Genomic DNA, 18,805 nt, shown 5'->3' with positions numbered 1-18,805 from the left:
CCATCATACTTTATCCCAGGCTGGGACATACAACCATCCACATCTGGTAAACTCTACCTGTATTTTGGGACCCAAGTCAAGTACTCTTCTCTAGAAATCTGCCCCACCTATGCCTCTTAGGTAGGGTTGCCCATTCCGTCCTCCACATTCCTTCTCTTTTACTCACCTCTAGTTCTGCACCTGCCACACTCTTCTGGAGAAGTTTATCTTCACATATGGCTCCCCACTACAAATCTTCTTTGATTTATGATGGGTTTGTGTCCTGATAAACCTACCCTAAACTGAAAACGTCATTAAGTTGAAGTACACTTAATACACCTCACCTACCAAACATCACAGCTTAGTTTAGCCTATCTTAAGTGTACTCTGAACACTTATATTAGCCTACAATAAAACAATCTAACACAAAGCTATTTTATAATGAAGTCTTGTCTATTTTATGTAATTGATTGAACAGTGTATTGAAAGAGAAAAACAGAATGGTTGCATGGTACAGAGTGGTTTTAAGTGTATTGGTTGTTTGCCTTCTTAATTACATGGCTGACTGGGAGCTGTGGTATCACAATAGAGTATTATACTGTATACCACTAGCCACCATAAAATAAAAATTCAGAATTCGAAGCACAGTTTTTACTGACTTCTTTTCACTTTCACACCATCCGAAAGTTAAAAAAAAAATCATAAGTTGAACTACTGTAGGGATTGTCTGTTTATTCCTAGACCCTTGAAGGCAGGGACTGGGTCTTATTTAATTCATGCTAACATATGGCTTGCATATATTTAGCACTAGAGAAATATCAGGTGTTAACTTATAACTGACTGAATTAAATTGAGAGTCCACTTCCTCTTGGGACAGTGAAGCAACAGAGGCAGACTTGAAAGGGGAGGGGTGAGGTGTTGGATCTTGACTTCTGCCTAGAGAGGGCTTCACATTCCTTTTACAGACCTCAAAAGAACGGAGAGAAAAGAAAGAGCTTCAGGGTTAATATCTCAGCAAAAATTGGGTCATAATGAAGCTGAGGGTATTCAAATTGATATTCTCTCTAGGGAGGCAAACTACATAAATTAATACACTGAACCATGGCCTGAAGAGACCTGAGGCTTTAATAAATAAAGAGCTGCACTGGGCCAAACAAGAATAAAACACTGCCAAATGCCCTGGCGTCTCAGTTACAATAACAATGTTTCCTGAGCCAGGGCCAGAGAGCAGCTCAGAGAGCATTAAAGAATTTTTGTGCTCCTCTTAAAATCCTCTTTGATTGAAAAGACAGCTCTGGCATCTCCCCAAAGCAAAGTAGACATCTCCAGTGTGCTCAAGGCTCCTGCTTAACTCTGGCTTGAAAGGAAAGGCTATTTCTGGATCCTTTCTCTCTGCACTGTTCTCTCCTTGGTGGCTTCTCCATTTACTTAGGACAAAAAACCAACTGGTTTTTTTGAATATGGCTGGGCTGGATGCCCCCTACTACACCATAGAATATTAGAATATTTGATCAAGAAGGTAACTTAGAAATAATGTCATTCGATCACTTATTTTACAGATAAAAAATTCTAAGGTCCAGAGTGGTAATCAAACTTGCTCAGGGTCAGAGAGTATGAAAAAAATTAGTTTGGGATTCCAATCTGGAATCTAGGATCTCAGATTTCAAGCAATATCCCCTGTTCTTTGAAATACCTCTAACTTTGATCCATTCATCAATCAAAAGTTACCTTAAGCATTTGTTAAGAGTAAAATGCCTTTCATCCTGCTATTAAGAACAAAGCTTAATTTTTACAAACTCACAGTGTGGTAGAGACTTCTAGGTTTTACCCATATCTGGTTTTCCTTTTCTTTTGGTCACATGAAATGACTAGATATCTGCCCGCCACAGCTGGGAAAGACCATATGGCAAGTTCTAACCAATGGGCTTTGAGAAGAAAGAAGTAGCTTGTGTCACTTCTGGGCCGAGATAGGAGAAGCTGGGTGTAAGACCTCCAGCACTCTTCCTAGCTATTGTGACTGAGGAGGCTGCTGGTCAAGCCTTCTATGAGCCTGGATCTTGGATTATTATGAATCAGAGTTCTGCTGGCCCATGTGAGATGTATAACACGTGTGAGGACCCTTTATTGGGTTAAATCACTGATATTTTGGTGCTGTTTGTTACTGCAACATAAACTTAATCCACCTGGTTTAACATGGGATGAGAAATGTTGAACCTTAATTTATAGTAATGTTTAAATGACTATAGGAGTTCTTTCCCTAGGATCAAGTTGTGATATCAATTTATAGGGATGGATGAAACGAAGACATTTTCTTTTAGAATTTTATAATCTAATGTTGAAAAAAGAATTTATATAAATAATTAAGTGAGATGTTATGAAAACTGCCATTGAAGAGTACAGAAAATGTGTTTTGGGGGGGGAGATGATCTTCCATGGGTAGGAGAAATTACGGAAGACTCAATGTTCAATGAGCATTAGTTGAGCTCTTCTTACATGCAGGCATTGAAAGAGGAAGTCTTCAGAGAAGTTAGGGTCATTCAAAATCTTACTGGAAAGGAGATTAAATCCACTTCATTTATGTTCTTCACAAACTTTGCTTTGAAATTTCTTGAGATTCTGGAATTTTATGTGGAAAATCACTTTGGAAGTAAACCAGATGCCTCAGCCTCTTTCTAAGAGTTTGGAAAGAATGGCTTTAGTATGGTTGTTCGAAAAAATCCTGGTTGAGGCAGGACTTGGACTCTACATTGACTGTGTCCATTTGGGCAAGTCACTGAATATCTCTGTACATTACCTTCCATGTCTGTAAATAAGAAAGATGGTCTGAATCAATGTTTTCCACTATGTGTTTTGAAAATGTGTACATGAAATACTTGTTTCCCAGAACACTTGATGAAAAAGGATTCTGAAGTCAAATAACTTCAGGAAATTCTGTCCCCTCAGTGGATCTGAGATCTCCTCTTGGAGATTCCTGGAGATGCCCATTAGCTTGGGAAAGTCTCTAAAAAGTCCTCCCACAAAGAAACTTGTTTTGATTGTTTAATCTAAATTAAATTAATTGTTTATCAAATTTATTTAACTATAGATACAATCTCTAACCCCAAACTATAAAGAAAAAACATTTGCTAGTATCACCTGGAACAATTAGTGTTTGTCATACTCCTTGGAAAATGATGATGACTGGCCAGAATGATCTTTGTAACATGAATATGTTCCCTTCATTTTTCTAGCTTCTCATAGCCTCAGCAAATTATTTTTCACCTAACATCTTCTTCAACTTTTCTGTGAAGAGCAGTATATAAATCAACATAGATCAGACTAGTGCCTTTTGTTCCAGATTCATTTGAAAAGAAAAAAAAGGTGGTTTAGAAAAATAAATCTCTTACATTTCACGATTGTTCTATACTTTTCATACATACATTATTTCCTGCTGGCTTTACATTATAGTGACAGAGGAAAGTGAGAGACTCTATTATCCTTGTTCAAGGTATAAAGACTCAAACCAAAGACATGTTGTTATTCTCACAGTTTACCATCCAGTGAGGTGAAGAGACATGTAAATAATAATAATAATGGCCATCACTACAAAACTGTTCATTAATTGCTAAGCCCTGTTCTATGCTCCTTGTGTGTACCAGCAAACCTCTGAGGTAGATCGTGGGTTCAGTTCCAGAACACTACAATAAAGTGAATACTGCAGTAAAATGAGCCAAATGATTTTTTTTGTTGTTTTCTGATGCATATAAAAGCTGGTGTACACTATACTGTAATCTACTTAGTGTGCTACAGTATTATCTCCAAGAAAACAATGTACATACCTTAATTTTAAAAACTCTTTATTGCTTAAAAAAAAAAATGTCCAACCAACATCCAAGCTTTTAGTGAGTTGTAATCTTTTTGCTGGTGGAGGGTCTTTGCCTGGATGTTGATGGCTGCTGCCTAATGAGTGTGGTGATGGATGCTAAATATTGGGGGGGGGGGCTGTGACCATTTCTTAAAATAAGGCAACAATGAGGTTTGCTGCATGGACTGGCTCCTGATTTTGTGGACGATTTCTCTGTAGTATGCAGTGCTGTTCAACAGCATTTTACACCTGGAACTTCTTCCAGAATTGAAGTCAATTTTCTCAAATCCTGCTGATGCTTTATCAACTAAGTTTATGTACTATCCTAAATCTTTTGTTGTCATTTCAACAACCTTCACAGCATCTTCGCCAGGAGTACTTTCCGTCTTAAGAAACCACTGTCTCTGCTCATCCGTAAGAACTCCACATCCATTCAAGCTTTCTCATGAGATTGCAGCAATTCATCACATCTTCAGGCTTCACTTCTAATTCTAGTTCTCTTGCTTTTCCCCTGCCCCATTGCAGTTACTTCTTCTGCTGAAGTCTGGAATGCTCAAAGTCATCCAGGAGGGTTGGTCAACTTCTGAACTTCTCTGAATGCTGATAAATTAGCCTCTTCCCATGAGTCACAAACGTTCTTAATGGCATCTGGAATGGTGAATCCTATCCACAGGTTTTCAATTTACTTTGACCAGATTCATCAGAGGAATTGCTCTCCTTGGAAGTTATAGTCCTTATGAAATGCATTTCTTGAATAGTAAGACTTGAAAGTTGAAATGACGCTTTGATCCATGGGCTCCAGAAAATAACATTTATCTCATCGTCCATCTCCATCAGAGCTCTTGGGTGACCAGTCAATGATCAGTAATATTTTGAAAGAAATCTTTTTTTCTGAGTAGTAGTTCTCAACAGTGGGTTTAAAATATTCAGTAAACCATGTATCAAACAGATATGCTATTTTCCAGGCTTTGTTGTTCCATTTATAGAACACAAGCAGAGTAGATTCAGCATAATTCTTAAGCACCCTAGGATTTTCAGAATGGTAAATAAGCATCAGCTCTTCCTGCTTCACCTTGCACTTTTATGCTACGGAGATGACTTCTTTCCTTAAACCTTGTGAGAAAACCTCTGCTAGCTTCTAACTCTCACCTGTCTCAGACTTCACAGAATTGAAAAGAGTTAGGGCATTGCTCAGGCTTAGGCTTTGGCTTAAGGAAATGTTGAGGCTCGTTAGCTTTTCTCTCCAAATCATTAAAACTTTCTCCACATTAGCAATAAGGTTGTTTAGCTTTCTCACCATTCAGGTAAAAGCACTTTTAGTGGGGTAGCACCTTTAATTTCCTTCAAGGACTTCTCCTTTGTATTCACAACTTGGCCAACTGTTTGACATAAGAAGCCTTCCTTTTGGGCTATCTCAGCTTTTGACATGACTTCCTCACTGAGCTTAATCATTTCTAGCTTTTGATTTATTTATTTATTTTTAAAGATTTTATTTATTTATTTGACAGAGAGAGATCACAAGTAGGCAGAGAGGCAGGCAGAGAGAGAGAGAGAGAGGAGGAAGCAGACTCCCTGATGAGCAGAGAGCCCAATGTGGGACTTGATCCCAGGACCCTGAGATCATGACCTGAGCCGAAGGCAGTGGCTTAACCCATTGAGCCACCCAGGCACCCCACTAGCTTTTGATTTAAAGCGAGACATTTGACTCTTCCTTTCACTTGACCATTTAGAAGACATTATAGGTAATGAATTAGCCTAATTTCAATATTGTTGTGTTTCAGGGAATAGAGAGGCCTAAGGAGAGGGAGATAGATGAGGGAACAGCTGGTTTATGAAGTAGTCAGAACACATACATTTATCATTGAGTTTGCTGTCTTATATGGGTGTGGTTCACAGTGTCCCCAAAACAATTACATTAGTAACATCAAAGACCACTGATCATAGATAACCATAACAAATGTAATAATAATGAAAATGTTTGGAAGTTTGTGAGAATTAACAAAATATGACATAGAGACATGAACTGAACAAATGCTATTGGAAAAATGTTACCAACAGACTTGCTTGACACAGGGTTGCTTCAAAAACCTTTCAATTTATAATATCTGTGAAGTACAATAAAGTAAATTGCAATTAAATGAGGTATGCCTGCATATTAACTCATTTGATACTCAACAACCTGATGAGGTAGGTACCATATTAACCCCATTTTTATAAACAAATACAAAAAATGAAATACAGTTAAGTAGACTATTATTCAAGATAGCACAGCCAGTAAGAATCAGAACTAGGATTCAAATCATGGCAATTCAGCTCAAATTCAGAATGTTGAATACTGTCCTATCCTGCCCCTTCTGTGGGATAAATATCAGGATAGATGAGCATAGGCAGAATACCTAACTCAGGCAGTGATTACTCTGAAACAGTTCCTTCAACAACAGTGCCACAAGGAAGTGGCACTTGACTCTTAAAAGTTGGAAAAGATAGTTTTGATGAAGTTCAGGAATGTTCCCTCTATCCCTATACTTTGAAGTGTTTTAATCAGGAACGGATGCTGGATTTTGTCAAGTGCTTTTTCTGTATCGATTGAGAGGACCATGTGGTTCTTTTCTCTTCTCATATTAATTTGTTCTATCACATTGATTGATTTACGAATGTTGAACCATCCTTGCAGCCCAGGGATGAATCCCACCTGGTCATGGTGGATAAACTTTTTAATGTGCTGTTGGATCCTGTTTGCTAGGATCTTGTTGAGAATCTTAGCATCCATATTCATCAGTGATATTGGTCTGAAATTCTCCTTTTTGGTAGGGTCTTTGCCTGGTTTGGGGATCAGGGTAATGCTGGCTTCATAGAAAGAGCCTGGAAGTTTTCCTTCTGCTTCAATTTTTTGAAACAGCTTCAGGAGAATAGGTGTTATTTCTTCTTTGAAAGTTTGGTAGAATTCCCCAGGGAATCTGTCAGGTTCTGGGCTCTTGTTTTTTGGGAGGTTTTTGATCACTGCTTCAATCTCGTTACTAGATATCGGTCTATTCAGGTTGTCAGTGTCTTCCTAGTTCAATTTTGGGAATTTATAGTTTTCCAGGAATGCATCCATTTCATCTAGGTTACTTAGCTTATTGACATATAACTGTTGATAATAACTTCTGATGATTGTTTCTACTTCCTTGGTGTTAGTTGTGATCTCTCCCTTTTCATTCATAATTTTATGAATTTGGGCTTTCTCTCTTTTCTTTTGGATTAGTGTGGCCAATGGTTTATCTATCTTATTGATTCTTTCAAAAAAACAGCTTCTAGTTTCATTGATATGTTCTACTGTATCTCTGGTTTCTACCTCAGTTGATCTCAGCTCTAATCTTGATGATTTCCCTTCTTATGTGTGGAGTTGGTTTGAATTGTTGTTGATTCTCTAGCCTTCCCATTGAGATCAGGAACACGACAAGGATGCCCACTCTCACCACTCTTGTTCAACATAGTATTAGAAACCCTAGCAACAGCAATCAGACAACAAAGAGAAATAAAAGATATCCAAACTGGCAATGAAGAAGTCAAACTCTCTCTATTCACAGATCACATGATTCTTTATATGGAAAACCCAAAAGACTCCACCTCCAAATTTCTAGAACTCAAACAGCAATTCAGCAACGTGGCAGGATACAAAGTCAATGTGCAGAAATCAGTGGCTTTCTTATACACTAACAATGAAAATACAGAAAGGGAAATTAGAGAATCGATTCCATTTACTATAGCACCAAGAACCATAAGATACCTGGGAATAAACCTAACCAAAGAGGTAAAGGATCTGTACTCGAGGAACTACAGAACACTCATGAAAGAAATTGAAGAAGACACAAAAAGATGGAAGACAATTCCATGCTCTTGGATCTGAAGAATAAACATTGTTAAAATGTCTATACTGCCTAAAGCAATCTATACTTTTAATGCCATTCTGATAAAAATTCCACTGGTATTTTTCAAAGAGCTGGAGCAAATAATCCAAAAATTTGTATGGAAGCAGAAGAGACCCCGAATCGCTAAGGAAATGTTGAAAAACAAAAATAAAACAGGGGGCATCATGCTACCTGATTTCAAGCTTTTCTACAAAGCTGTGATCACCAAGACAGCATGGTACTGGCATAAAAACAAACACATAGACCAGTGGAACAGAGTGGAGAGCCCAGATATGGACCCTCAGTTCTATGGTCAAATAATCTTCGAGAAAACGGGAAAAAATATACAGTGGAAAAAAGATAGCCTCTTCAATAAATGGTGCTGGGAAAACTGGACAGTTATATGTAGAAGAATGAAACTCGACCATTCTCTTACACCGTACACACAGATAAATTCAAAATGGATAAAAGACCTCAAGGTGAGACAGGAATCCATCAGAATCCTAGAGGAGAACATAGGCAGTAATCTCTTTGATATCAGCCACAGCAACTTCCTTCAAGATATGTCTCCAAAGGCAAAGGAAACAAAAGCGAAAATAAACAAAATCAAAAGCTTCTGCACAGCAAAGGAAACAGTCAAGAAAACAAAGAGGCAACCCACGGAATGGGAGAAGATATTTGCAAATGACAGTACAGACAAAAGGTTGATCTCCAGGATCTATAAAGAACTCCTCAAACTCAATACACACAAAACAGACAATCATATCAAAAAATGGGCAGAAGATATGAACAGACACTTCTCCAATGAAGACATACAAATGGCTATCAGACACATGAAAAAATGTTCATCATCAGTAGCCCTCAGGGAGATTCAAATTAAAGCCACATTGAGATCACCTTACACCATTTAAAATGGCCAAAATTAGCAAGACAGGAAACAACATGTGTTGGAGGGCATGTGGAGAAAGGGCAACCCTCTTACACTGTTGGTGGGAATGCAAGCTGGTGTAGCCTCTTTGGAGAACAGTGTGGAGATTCCTCAAGAAATTAAAAATAGAACTTCCCTATGACCCTGCAATTGCATTACTGGGTATTTACCCCAAAGATACAGATGTAGTGAAAAGAAGGGTCATCTGTACCCCAATGTTTATAGCAACAATGGCCACGGTTGCCAAACTGTGGAAAGAACCAAGATGCCCTTCAACGGACGAATGTATAAGGAAGATATGGTCCATATACACTGTGGAGTATTATGCCTCCATCAGAAAGGACGAATACCCAACTTTTGTAGCAACATGGATGGGACTGGAAGTGATTATGCTGAGTGAAATAAGTCAAGCAGAGAGAGTCAATTATCATATGGTTTCACTTATTTGTGGAGCATAACAAATAGCATGGAGGACATGGAGAGTTAGAGAGGAGAAGGGAGTTGGGGTAAATTGGAAGGGGAGGTGAACCATGAGAGACTATGGACTCTGAAAAACAATCTGAGGGTTCTGAAGGGGCGGTGGGTGGGAGGTTGGGGTACCAGGTGGTGGGTATTATAGAGGGCACGGATTGCATGGAGCACTGGGTGTGGTGCAAAAATAATGAATACTGTTATGCTGAAAATAAATAAAAAATAAATTTAAAAAAAAGTTGGAAAAGAATTAGCCCAGCAGAGACTGCAAAAGAGTCATTTACTTTTTTAAAATTTTTCATTTATTTGTTTAAAAAAAAAGATTTTATTTATTTATTTGACCGACAGAGATCACAGTAGGCACAGAGGCAGGCAGAGAGAGAGAAGGAAGAAGGATCTCTGTGGAGCAGAGAGCCTGATGCAGGGCTCGATCCCAGGACCCTGGGATCATGACCTGAGCTGAAGGCAGAGGCTTTAACCCCCTGAGCCACCCAGGCACCCCCAAAAGAGTCTTTTTTTTTTTTTTGACATTTTATTTATTTATTTATTTATTTGTTTGTTTAGTTTTTTTTTAATTAATTTTTTATTTTTTATAAACATATATTTTTATCCCCAGGGGTACAGGTCTGTGAATCACCAGGTTTACACACTTCACAGCACTCACCAAAGCACATACCCTCCCCAATGTCCATAATCCCACCCCCTTCTCCAAAACCCCCTCCCCCCAGCAACCCAAAAGAGTCTTTTTAGATAGAAGGAACAGATTACATGCCTGGAAATGAGGTAGCAGGCGGCACTCTTTGGACAATTGTATTTAGCTTTGCAGGGCAGAAGTATGGTGTTTGGGGAGGGGACAGTGGGGCAGAGGAGACTGGAGAGGTTGGCAGGAGTCAGCATGTTCCAAGGTTCTGACATCTCATAGAGGCACTGATGGCGAAGGAAGGCATTGACAGCATTTACCTAAGGATGCCACACACTCAGAGTTCATGTCAGTTTGGGAGGGATGACCTTATTGGTAAAAAATCCATTTAAGAAGCTACTGCAGTAAGTAATCCATATGGGAAGTGATGAAGTCTGAAATAAGGAGGGATCATGGCACGAGAAGGTAAAGACAGATAAGACATATATAGGAAGTGGAATCAAAGACCATAGAGGCCTTTGGAATCAAAGACTATGGAGGCCAACTGGGTAAGAAGAGAGGGGATGATCAGACACCAGTTGGCCCAGGACTGTCTCTAGAGGAGGGTTTCTCAAGGGTTCCTTTGTACAACTGATCATTTTGGCCAGATAATTCTTTAATTGGGGGAGGTACTGTGGTTGCCACATACATTTTAGGATGTCTAGCATCATTCCTAGACTTTACCCACTAGATTCCCAGTATCACCCATCCTCCAAGGTCATGACAATCAGAATATCTCAACATATTGCCAAACATATAGGGGTCAGGGTGCTGGGAGCAGGGGAGCAGACAAAATCATTCCTAGTAATGTTTCTCAATGTGTGGTCTGAAGACCATCTCCTTTGGCATTTCCAGGGAACTTGTTAGAAATGCATGTGCTAGAGCCCCAAACCAGGTTTACTAAGTCAGACACTCTCACGTGGATTTCAGTGATCTTTGTTTGAACAAGCCCTCCTAGGGAAGTTTCAAAACCAATAGTATCGGAGAAAAGGAAGACAAATGAGGCTGAGGTCAGATGAGGTCTGATGCTATGGACAGGGTCAGGTACCTCAGCCCTGAAGGTGTAGTCTAGATGGAGATTAGGTTAAGTCCTAGCAATCCTGGTTACAGCAAGCTCAGACCACTCTTTTCTGAAGACTGACTGTAAGGGGTGGGAAAGAAAGCTAAAGGATCATGTAGGATCTGAGGAAGGGGATTTATTTTTTAGATAAGGCTTAAATATGTGTACACGGTTAGGCAAAGAGCCAGGTGAGACAGAGCTTAAAAGCTGAAAAAGAGAGAAGTAGAAGGTCTAGGAGAGATTACTTCAAGAAAGAAAAAAAAATGAAAGTTGTGAGTAATCAATCCAAAATATCAAAAAAGGCAATGATAGAGACCATGGTATGGTTGAGAGTGAAGTCTCAAGTGAAAGGTAGGGAAAAGTTCATTATTTGGGTTCAAAGTCAGCTTTAGGATTACATTTGGACCCCGGGAAGGTCTCACTGAAGGTTCGGGCCTATTCCACATCCATGCAAAATAACTACTGATTCAGGCAAAGGACAAAGAACAGAGTCCTCAATTATCTGGACATACCAATTAAAAGGGGCTTCCTTTATTTAATGAATTTCATTACTCAAATTAAGAACAAATTCTTTTTGTATCTGATTGGTCCATTTATCTTGCACACAGATTCTGCTTCAGTGGCCTGGAAACTCTAAGTTCATAAATTACCGTACAGTCCTGGATTCTTGGCACGAGTTTACCTTCAGAGGTAAACTGGTCTCTGCCCTCTCTTTGGTCAGATAAAGCATCTTGATATTCACCTTCACAAGTAATTCAACTGAGTACCCAAGAGACAAAGAGACTTGCTCAGAGGAACAGAGAGCCACCTTGTTAATATGTTAAGTGTTAAATGATATGCTTTCCAGGGGAAGGAAGACCAGCGGATCCCTGATCCACTGGATGATTCAGTGGAGGCTGGGAGTAATAGGAATGTCTGTGGAGGAGAGGGTAAGAGGCAACATCTAGCCAGCAGAATTTTCAACTCAGCTTCCAGTAACAGACTGATCCTTTATTCTCTGGTCAGCCAATGCTAGGTATACCAAGGTGAGCAAGATCTGTTTACTCTCAAGAAGCTCACCGTGGAAAACCAAATGTGTGAGCAAATGAAATACAATGTGATAGGTACTATGATCATTGCAAATACAGTTGATCTGAGAGTGTACAGTGAAGAGAGGAGAGAAGAGAGAGCAGTTCTCAACAGAGGAGAGCATGCGAGTTCTTAGAGCCAAGGAAGCATGGTGAGTGCAGGGAAACGCACCCAGTGCTCTCTGGCAAGGCATAGGATGTCAGAGATGGATGGAGTGAGGCTGGGCCACAGCAGAGTATCCTAATCTTTCTTAGCTCACTGCTATTTGGGTATCTTAGTTATTTTTCCCCCGGAGCCAGGAGGCCCAAAGAAACACCATGTATGAAGTAGTTGGGTATAAACAGCTTAATAGGTATTTATGTCAAACTATTATTGCCATTTGAAAATAATACATATAAATGAAATGAAAACCTAATATCATTCTATTTGTAAAAGATCACAATTCTTTATGAATATGACATATGTAGTTGTTGCACACTGTGCAATTTCTCAAACCTTGGAATCAGACTGGGGACTACCATTTTCATTTTTTGCTCCACACTGAATTTGGGATGACATTTCCTTATTATCATCATGCACTCCAAAACTGTAGCTTTGCAAAGACATGAGGCTATCAAAAAGAATATAGGTGGGTCTAATGCTAAATTGTGAAATATCACAGGACACTGACCCTCAACATTGAGCCTTGTTGCATTTCCATTCAAAGAGGTAAAATATCCTGAGTTCCCCACAGCTCACAGCTCTGAGGCACCCTGGGCCCAAAATGAGAATCCTGGGGCCACAACACAGTTCATGGTTTCTAAAAGAGGTTTGGCAATGAAACCATGAAACTCAAACCTGGAGTTAGTAACTGGGGCCACTGAGCATTTGCTTATACTGTTAGTGAAAGACAGAAAATTCTTGAACATATGCAAAGCAGATGGAGAAATGAAACACTGGAAGGTAAAAATTATAGCAAAGGAGATATTATGGGCTTGAGAAATTATTTTTAATCCTTTACAAATGGTTTTCTTTTTTCTTTCTTTCTTTCTTTTTTTTTTTTTTTTTGTTATACAGTGATAACCCCCAGCCATAGTGTGAGGAAGGCCTGTCGATGGTGAGACTTATGCTGGTGAGCCATTAAAAAACTTGCCTTTTTGTTGTGGTGGTGATGTGCATGCGTGGCATGGATGACTTTTCTGGCTCAGCCAAGCATAAACAACTCTGAAGTAACTGCTGTGGGCTCTAGGGCTCTTACACTCCAATCCCCAGCTTTGGGTAAATTGTTAGCAGAATTCTAGGATTTACAAAGGACTGTAGCAGCAACAAATGTCAAAGGAGACAGAGGAAATGAAAAAAAGGAAAAGTCAGCAGGCAGCAAAGACATAACTTACCTGCAATAGAAAGGCCCCCTCAGTGAAGGAGATAAAGGAGGGAATGACCGACCTTTATCCTTGGGAGATGAGATAAAGTAAAAGGAGCTGGTGCCATGAAAAGCAAGGGAAATGAGAGCCTGCAGAGAGAGGAACATTTTCTTGTCACTTGGACAGCGGTGACATTATTGAGTCTCTGCCCACATTGCCTCTGACAGGAATTGTCTCTCTGGGCCGCCTATGGGTAGGGACACTCCTACAAAGAACAGGCAGTTGGCTGCATAGAGTGATTAGAAGTCACATCAACCTCCCAGCCCTGGACCCAAAATAACCTCCCAACAGGCTTGTCACTAAGCCTGAAATGCTCACCATTGTCACTGTGCATCTGAATTAGGGCACTGTATTGTGTCTCCAGGGTTCCTCTGTTAAGATAAAAAGGTGCTATTTTGAAAGGATAAAGCATTAACCCACCCATGTTTGTCCACATGGTTAGCCAATATAATCTAATGAATTATCTAATAAGTATTTTACCGTACCTAGGGTTATCTCTTCCTGTATAATAAATTGTCCCCAAACTTAGTGACTTAAGTCCATAAAAATATATCGTCTCTCAGTTTCTGTGGGTCAGGAATTTGGGAGTGGCTTAGTTGGCAGTTCCAGCACAGGGTCTCTCATGAGGATGTGGTTAGGATGCTGGCGGGGGGTGTTGGTCTGCATGGGACTCCTTGAGTGCTTCCAAGATGGCTACGCATGTGTTTCTTGGCAGGCAGCCTCAGGTCCTTCCCGCACATGCCTCTCCGGGGAGCTCAGTACCCTTACAACATGGCTGTGGGCTTCTCTCAAGAGTGAGTGATTCCAGTGGGAGAAGCAGGGAGGGAGCTACAATGCCTTCCATGTCCCAGTCTTGGAAATTACACTTTTACTGCTGGCATACGTCATTCCTTGGGATGAAGTCACAAGTTCAGCCCTTACTCAAGCGGAAGGAATTAAACTCTATCTGTTGAATGGAAGAGTATCAAAGATTTGTAGACATATTTAAAACTCACCACATCTAATCACCCAATAGCCACAGAAAGATGAGGAATGAGATAGGTTAAAGATATTTTTTTCTCAATGGCTTTGTTGTGGTATATTTGTCATGCCATGCAGTTGACCAATTCAGCAGTCTTCAGTACAATCATGGTGCCATGCAGCCATCACCACTCTCTAATTCCAGAACATTTTTATCACCTCAAGAAGGAACCCTGTACCCATTAGCGGTCACTCCCTATTCCCCTACTTACCCATCCTTGGGCAACCACTAATTTACTTTTCACTTAGTTAAGTTTTTGAGGAAGAAAAGATCAGAATAGATTTATATCCTGGTCTTCTGTCTTGCTAAGGCTGGTCAGTGGAGTACAGACAGAGGCAGAAATCCACACAGGACAGCAAAAGAGCTAGTGTCAGGTTGACCCATATGCTGCAAGCAGTACTCAGAGCTTATGTGGAACTTCTCACCACCAGGAGCCAGAACGCAAGCACTATATAGGAAACTGGCTCTGCCTGGTGGTTTAGAGGGGTCCCTGAGCAGCAGACCAGCAATTTGACAATCCCGCTGCCTTCTTGGGAGGGAGACATGGACCTGAATGGCGTGCTACAGGTAGAGAGATGCTGAATCGAGAATCAAATCACCTCTGCTGGGATCCCAGCTCTGCTCCTGACTAGCTTGTTTCTTTCATCAAGTTTCATTGTTTAAATCAAGCCTTCCCTGCAGAATGGTACAGATTCTCCTTTTGATTTCTCTCCCGCCTACCAGTTCCTAAGATCTACCTTAGAAGTAACATCCTTGCATTTTGTTATAAGAATTAGACATATATGGACTATGCTTAGCATGAGAACTTTGTGTATCATGTGTCTTCAATAAAGGATGGTTACTACTACTACTATTTATAAGGTTGCTAGGGAATAACTTGGATTTAGGCTGGGGGCCTCTCAGTAACCTCTGGAGCATTTTGGGATAGGAGTACAGGCTAGTCCTCTTTGGATTAACTTACTGTAGTTTAAGACACACTGACCCTCTCTTGCCTCCCCTGGGGCTGCTCCAGTCTTTCTTTTGAATGGAGAGTGAATCTGAGAAGCTGTTTTGCTCTCACTGAGCTTTAGAAGTGTAAGAGCTTAGAAATACAACTATATATGTGTATATCTTTATATAAAAGTTGGTTTCTTCCATTTTAAATGCACACCATTTAACAAGCACAAATAGACATAAATGCACAGCTTTGCAGTGTTAGCAGAAAAAAAAACCCTATAATCCAAACAAATGAGCGGCTTGGCACAGCTGCAGAGATAGCACGGCAAGAAGAGGCATAGCTGATCAGCCTCTCTCTCTGGTCTGTTCCATATCTGTGATGGTCAAGGATATTGTTACTGGGGACCACAGCCGCTGCTGCCTTGCTTGGTGCCATCAGCCTCAGATATGCCTCGTGGAGAGAAAGTACCAGAAAGAGAAGCTTCACTTTGAGAAAAGAGAGAACAGCCTGTCCCTCTGTGAACCTTTCTTTCCAAGGCTGGCATTCCCCTGGCACTAAGTGGGCACAGAGAATTTACTCAAAACCTCAACACCCTTCCTTTCTGACATGGTTGAGGGACCAGCTCTGTAGGGAAATCTATAGGGAACAGACCCCCTCATCTCACATGGACCCCTCCCATCCAACCACTTCCTCTCATGTCCCCTTGTTTATTTCCTTCATAGCCCTACACCTCAAAATTTTTTATTTGCTTATTTGTTCAATCTTTCCGTACCAAGATAGCATAAGGTCTACTGGCATGGGGGAGTTTGCCATCTTTCTATCCAGCATCTCAATTTCTGGAACTCTGCGTCATGTACAGCATTTGGCAAATGTTGCTGAGAGAACGAATAGAGCCATTTAGCACTATCTCATTGGTTTCTTCCAAAACTTGAGAGAACCACTTTTATTGGCTTTATTTCACAGATGGGGAAACTGAGGGTCCCGATTCATGAATGAATGACTTGTCTGAAGCCACACAGCTGGTAAGAGAGGGAGCCAAAGTTTGAATTAGCTTCTGAATTCAGATCCCTTGTTCTTTTCTCAAATCCTGCTACTATCCTGTGTACTCCATGATGATGTTCTTGCTTCTAGAAAGTCACCCCCTCCCCAGCTGTTTAAAGTTGATGACCTTCTTGCATCATGTTTTCTTCCTCAACAGGTAGTTGATGATCTTTCTCACTACGTCTCATTAGAAAGTCACCAAAGGAAAAGGTGTCCTGCTTGTCATAAGCTTAGATGTATGATCCTTTCCATAAATATATATAGAATATATAAAATATATGAATATATATAAATAAATTATATATAAATATATATGCATAAATAAATTTATATATAATAAATACATAAATATATAAAATACATTTATATATATATTTTTTTAACTGCCATTAAGAACTGATTGGAACTGATATGGAGTCATTTCCAAAATAAAGTGAAAAAAGTAAGATGGAGAACTCTGTGTGTGGAAAGCTACCATTTTGGTAAAAAGGAAGGGAAGACTGTTCAATCCCACAGTTATAATCCTTGGTGTTTACCCAAATGAGTTGAAACTCAATGTACACATAAGAACCTGGACATAGATGTTGATAGCAGCTTTATACACAATTGCCAAAGCTTTGAAGAAACCAAGATGTCCTTCAGTAAGTAAATGGATAAAGAGACTGTGGCCCATCCAGACATTGGCATATTATTTGGTGCTAAAAAGAAATGAGCTATCAAGCCATGAAAAGACATGGAAGAACCTAAGATGCATATTACCAAGTGAAAGAAGCCAATCTGAAAAGGCAACATACTGTGAGATTCCAACTACATGACATTCTGGAAAAGGCCCAACTATGGAGATAGTAAAAAATAAATAAATAAATAAATAAATCTGTGGTTCCCAGGGGGTTAGTGGGGAATTGGGGGAGCACAGGGAATTTTTTAGGCCAGTGAAGCTCTTCAGTTTGATACAATAAAGATGGATATATGACAGGCATTTGTCAAAACCCATAGAATGTGCAACACCAAGAGGGAACCCTAATATAAACTGTGGGCTTTGAGTGATAATGATATGTCAATGTAGGTTTATTAATTATAATGAATGTACTACCCTGGCAGGGAATGTTGATAACAGGGGAGGCTCTGCATGTGTGGGGGTGGGGGATATATGGGAAATTTCTGTACCTACCTATCAGTTTTGCTCTGAACCTAAAAATGCTGTAAGCATCTACTTATAAAATAAGTCACAGAGATGAAAATTGCAGCATAGGTAATGTAGTCAATAATATTATAATAACGTTCTATGGTAACAGTGACTACACTTATTGAGGTGAACATTGAGTAAGGTATAAAATTGTTGAAACACTGTTGTAAACCTGAAACAAATATAACAAATATTTTAAAAAAATTGTTGATTGTATTTCAATTTTTTTTTAAAGGGAAAAAACCCATTTAAAAAAATTTAAAAAATTAAAAATAAGATTAAAAAAGGGAAGGGGGAATTCTTATACATGTTTATTTATGCATTCATTTAATTTTTCTGGCAGGATATGTAAGAAATTAATTATATTAGTGATTTCGAGTAAAGTAATTAAGTTGCTGGAGTCATGCATGGGTCAAGGGAAAACATTTCATTGCAAACCCTTTTGTTCCTTTTAAACTATATAGTATGTGACTATGTTATATACTCAAAAATAAAATATCTCACCTATAGACACCATGATCACACACAGAATCTGCTTTAGCTAAAGTCTTATGATACAGGAGGGTTCTGAATACTCAGTTTGGGCTTCCCTTGCCTTTCCCACAAAATAATGGCAGGGCAACAGGATCCCGGCTGGGGACTAGGGGCAGATCCCATGTCAGCTCTCCCCTGTAGACAAGCCCAGATAAGATACCTGTCCCTGCAGGATGTGTGGTTCCTGGCGCTGTAAAGGCATGTCCCTCTGGGAGACCCACAGACTATGTGCTCTGACTCCCCTCTTGCCCTCCAGCCCTCCAGCCCCCTAACTGGGAATGAAGACCCCTTATCCTGCCATCTTGCTGAGGCAATATCCTCTTTGTAAAAAAAAATTTGGGAGATAGATAAGGGGGTTATGGTGTGGTTTAGTGGTGGGCAGGAAGGTGGACACTGGATGGGGGTGATGGGGTAGGTTAGCAGGTGTGGACAGGTGGAGAGTGGTGAGGGGTGGTCCTATGGGCTGGGGAGGCTTGCTCACAGGTGGTTGGGTGGGTAGGGGAGTATGGACTAGAGATGTGGAGCTATTAGTAGAGATGGGGTTGGAGCATGTGCTTAGGGCAGCACTTGCTTTCTCTGAGCACATTCTCTAAACCTTCTTTCAATATTTTTTCCCGCCAGGTAATTTGTTGATATGCTGATTGTTACTACTATGTTGAAAAAAATCGTAACAGGAACATTTGACCCCAGACAAAGTTGGCAAAGGGAGTTGTTACTCTTTTTTTATATTTTATTTTATTATTTTTTAAAGATTTTATTTAGTT

Source organism: Mustela lutreola, chromosome 3 (genome assembly GCF_030435805.1).
Source record: "Mustela lutreola isolate mMusLut2 chromosome 3, mMusLut2.pri, whole genome shotgun sequence".
NCBI lineage: Eukaryota > Metazoa > Chordata > Mammalia > Carnivora > Mustelidae > Mustela > Mustela lutreola.
Note: the sequence above shows the minus strand (reverse complement) of the source record.